At 41.9% G+C, this 5,000-nt stretch overlaps 1 protein-coding gene across 1 annotated transcript in view; it reads left to right on the forward strand.

Moving 5' to 3' along the window:
- Nucleotides 1–3,383: 3,383 nt before the first annotated feature.
- The window catches only part of LOC125044641, a 17,578-nt gene continuing 15,961 nt past the window's right edge, over nucleotides 3,384–5,000 (forward strand). The window contains exon 1 of the mRNA XM_047641410.1: nucleotides 3,384–3,539. The gene's annotated coding sequence lies outside the window, so the exon portion shown is untranslated. The remainder of the gene's footprint in view (nucleotides 3,540–5,000) is intronic.

Below are 5,000 nucleotides of genomic sequence, written 5' to 3' on the forward strand. Positions count from 1 at the left end.
AATTCCGGACAATTTGAAGCTACTCGGTCTCTATATATTCCCCTCTGTCTCGATGTGTGCAACTTGTTGTCATCAAATCCTGTATGGATTCCTTTAAATCGCCTTCAGTCTGGTAGATGCCCAGCTGCATGCAAGTGCATCACTATGGCATTGGAAATTCTAGGCAAGGCCTGGATAAGTACCTATTTAGACCTTGGTTCTGTGGTGACGGACTTCAGCTTGATTTTCGTTGATCCTGGTGCCGAACCATAATAATCTTTATCGCACCTACTGTTGTGTAAGCAGTATACGGCGCTGTCGAAGCTATTTGCGGGCTGATCTCTACTGGATATTCTTATGTTTATTCCAGACGTAGTGATAGGAAGTTATTAGAACACTTCCTGTCGCCTCGGATCCTTAGCGATACATGCAAGGTCGGAGCGGGTAACGAGCGACGTGTTCGGGATGTTAGGGGCATCTTCTGCTCGCGTCTGATATATGATTGTGTTTTGTAATCGTGATGATGATATAATCGAAATGTATCAAAAACATCCCCTGTGCGGTGAAGTTCTCATTCTTGCCTTTTCCTGTTATGCATGTTTCTTGTTGGGTAGATTGTCTAACCGAGAACCAGTTAGAAATATTCCTCATAATTTTAAGCTTCTCTTATCGCGAACTTCCGTAACAATTGGGCGTAGCAGCAGAGAGTTAGAAATAGTAAATTATATACATACAAGAGTGAATATAAAACTATTGGATAACAATAGAAATAAGTTTTTCTTCATCCAAAGCAAATCTCCAATTACCCCCGCATTCCCCCTGGCTTCTTACCCTAAATTATCCAAAATTTCATCGAAAACGCTAACTTTCAGATCCTGGAGATATGAAATGAACTGAATTGTGTTTTTACAGACGCCCCGCTGCACCGTCATACATCTAGAACATCTGTTGTACTAATTTTATTTCTCTTCAAAAATTATACATGATTTTCGAACAGGAAGAAAACGCCAAGAATTTCACCTTTCTTCTAATTTATCACGATCGTATATAATTATCAAAACTGGTGATGCAAAGATTTCCGCTCAGGTGTTGTCAATGCACAGTGTGGATCCTTCAGGTGACAGATGGATACCCAGAGAAAAAGAGACATGTTGGAGACTGATGAAGATTCAAGAAATCGAGACGGAGAGAGTGACAAATAGAGAGAGAACTTCACAGATGGAGAGCAATGTTGTCCCGCGAAATGCTTTACCTCCGTTTATCTTTAGGATAATGGTCTCACCCCCCACTCTTTCTCTTTCTCTATCTCTTACATATACATACATACATACATACATACATACACACATACATACATACATAAATATATATATATATATATCCATATATATATTTGCGTGTGTGTGGATATATTAACACACACACACACACACACACACACACACACACACACACACACACACACACACACACACACACACACACACACACACACACACTCACACACACACATACATTCACACACACACACACACACACACATACACACACACACACACACATATATATATATATATATATATAGAATAGATACACTTTAAGAGGATGCGAAAATGAAAAATATTTTTTACCAAACGCAACACGCTGCATCTGTTTTATATTCGAGTCACGTGTTCCGAGCGTTGGATCCAGTTTGTCAAAACTCCCAGCACTCTCCGCCCGATCACAGAGAGTGAAAGTCGAAAGCATTTGGGGATAATAATACATTGTCGAAATTCACACAAAATTATAGCCAAGAGGCATTAGTCTGATTTTTCCTCTACTGTTCTCCGTAAAATCCCAAATATTAATGTGCTGCAGCTGGTTTGTTGGTGCGATTTACTGGGGGGATTTCAGTGACCTCAAGTATGCTCGCCAAAACTGGTAAGTTCCTGTTAACTTTATTGTGATTTTTAAATCTGCATAAAATCGTTAATATCTAAATTGTTGATTTTATTAATTGACGAAGACTTTATGCCTCATATATTTCCCTCGCCAAATAATACTGCATCTAAGTTTTGGATTTTTAAGCTGTATATCAGTTTTCGCATACTCGTCCTAACATATTCAAATGAGAAGGAATCGGGGTATATGCATACAAAGACATAGCAGAGGGGAAAGGATAAATGTACAAGGATGACGCACAACTTGCAAAGTCAAGGTCGGCCAGGGGAAAACGAGCCAAGTTCAGCCAGCGCGGGCAATAACAGCACCAACGGAAAGACACTGTCGTCGGGCCGACGCTGGAAATGGTGACCCACTTCTCGCGGGCTGCATGTGACGCCTGCCTTCCACTCCGCCCATACAACGCTGCGTGGAAAGGGTAGTCTGTGTCCGCAGCACATTGGGCGTCTACCCGGATTTTAGTTGATATCATTCTTTGTTTAGGCCTCAGTCTTAAGCAACTTGCTTGTTATTAAGACGGAATGACAATTGTTGGGGCAGGCATCTAAATCACACTTTCCAGCCCACCATAAAATGTCAGTGATAAACCGCACTTCAGAAAGTCCTCACGGGGTAACACCGTACTGTGATTGTGTATGATTACATCGATTCTCTCTTTGTCTTTCTATAAATATGACCAACTGTGTACAGTTTCACACTGCTTTGGTTTGGTCAAGTGAATCACGGGGAAATTTCTGCAAGGCTCTCCATCTTCATAGCTCATCTTTCGCCAATTACGCCTGTTAAGCACAACGCATACTTACTATGCGAAGCAGCTTTATGAAAATTATCAGATGAGTATGATGTTAAACATTATTGCTAATATCTAAGGCTGTCGCCAACTGCACCTAACGGCCGTTCTACAAAATGCCTTTTTTCCTGGGGAATCTTCGAAAGCTAAGTGAAAGTTTGACGCCAGGACGGCAACACCGCTCGACTAGAATCGCAGGCGTTCGACCCTTTTCAAAATGGTTCGCTCTAATTGAGGTCACGTCGTTTATTCACGCGTGTGAATCTAGCCATAAGTCTCGGTCAGCCTTAGTTCTTTTACGATTCAGGCCTTTGTTTGTTTACCTTTACAGCAACGCAGACTCGTTTTCGACAAAAGCTGCGACAATCAGAAATGATTGACAGAGAGACCGCAAAGCAAGATGGGTGATATACGAGAGCAGATATAAGCAAAGGTAATGAAGAGAATGAATGAAGAAGGGTGATATTTTTAAAGACGAGAAGCTAGGGTCTCTATGTTGATGATGGTACTGGGAAATGAGCAAGGTACCGCAACGATAAGAAAAAAGAAAATATAGAATACAGCAGTTAGGGTAAAGTGGAAGAGAAGGACGATTGTTGTGGAGGAAGAGGAGGTGGACAATACAGACGGAGAAGAAGGCGGAGGAGGGAGGGGAGGAGGAGGGGGAGGAGGAAGCAGCAGTAGGATGGAGTAGGAGCAGTGAGAGTGTGAGGCTCATTCTGTGTTCAGACCTCGCGGCGGGAGCACCTTACTTCTATCAGCTCGGGAAGATCTTTGCTCTCGCGTTCTCTGTTGAGATATTATTTTACACGGACAAGGATACGAGGTAGGACATGTGCATTTCTAGCGATGAATACATGGATGGCATGTGCTGATTGGTGCGTGAGTCGCAAGTTGTTGACGGACGTTCAAACGCGATTAACACATAGGTAATACTGCAACTTCATAATTCAGAAAATGTGAGCGTAAAAAGGCAGTTACAATTTTTGGACTCGAGACAATTAACTTGACTAATTCTTATATATTTTATATCTTTTATCTCTTTTAGAAATGACGACTCGGTAGTGATTTTTGTTTTGTCTTCTCCGAGAGTAGATCGTGACATGAATGAATTACTGACATCGCATATGTCATCCACTTAATGTCATATCATGATAATGATTCATCATGTGAGCAGCTCACCTGGTGAATAACGTGAGTGATTCATGTGCTTTTGACTCGTGCGTGCTCGCCCCCCTTCCCCTTCCCCTTCACTGTGTCACACTCCTAATGCTGTTTGGGTCACGTTTCCTTCACGGGTCTGGCTGCGCTTTGCCATTGCAACATGATGCATCTACACACTTCGGGTACACGGAAAACAGGTTTATAATGCGTGCGCGGCGCATGTGTTTGTGAACGCGCGTGCTTGTGTATGTGTATGTGTGTGTCCATGAGTGTGTTAGCTTTTGTGCAAATGTGTTTTAAACAGATAACACGGAAATAATTTAATTTCCTAACATTTACCATAACTAAATGAACTCATAGCTTAGTACCCTGACATGCAGGCGATCAGCTGCAAAACAGGCTCTGGCTCGACGCCCTTCCCCTGCCGCCGAGGACCGCCCGACGCGACGCCGAGATAGAAAGTTCAGACGCCGAAAATAGAAAGCTGGAAAGACGCGGTTAATTTTCAGCGCGACTTCCTGACGCGGGGCATTTCCGAGGCGGAGGCGGCCGCTCGAGGAAAACTCACATCCTCTCGGCTGCCTTCGCCCTAACCCACTTTCGGCGGGCAAAAAAATAACAAAAACACAGAACAAAAGGAACAGGTGCTGATCATGGCTGCAATTAGTGGCGCGATGTTCTAATGACTTCAACTCCATTTGAGAAATTTCGACGAAAATATGTACTTGTGTGTGAGAGTTAGTTCCCCGCTTGGAGTCATTGTCATGGTTTTATTTGTTAACATGTCATTGCCCTTCATTTCCAAGTTTCGAATGAGCAAAGTCACATTTTACTTAATGAATCGACGTGATGATCGATTTGTTAATCAGATCATTATCACTTACATTGACGCTGAAATTTGTGTTTTTTTTCCGAGGGTATTGTTGCCGTAATTCTGTATGTTTGAAGCGTCATTAACAATTTATTTTTAGCATTCTATTGCAATAATTATTCTTTACCGTTAGCATAAGTACCCGTAGATGCAATATTGATATTACCATTACAATATCATGATTACTGATATTTTGTTATTAACTTATAATACTGTTGTTATTGGTATTATCTGCATTGTTAGTCTCGCTAT

This window comes from Penaeus chinensis, chromosome 36, assembly GCF_019202785.1.
Source record: "Penaeus chinensis breed Huanghai No. 1 chromosome 36, ASM1920278v2, whole genome shotgun sequence".
Lineage (NCBI taxonomy): Eukaryota > Metazoa > Arthropoda > Malacostraca > Decapoda > Penaeidae > Penaeus > Penaeus chinensis.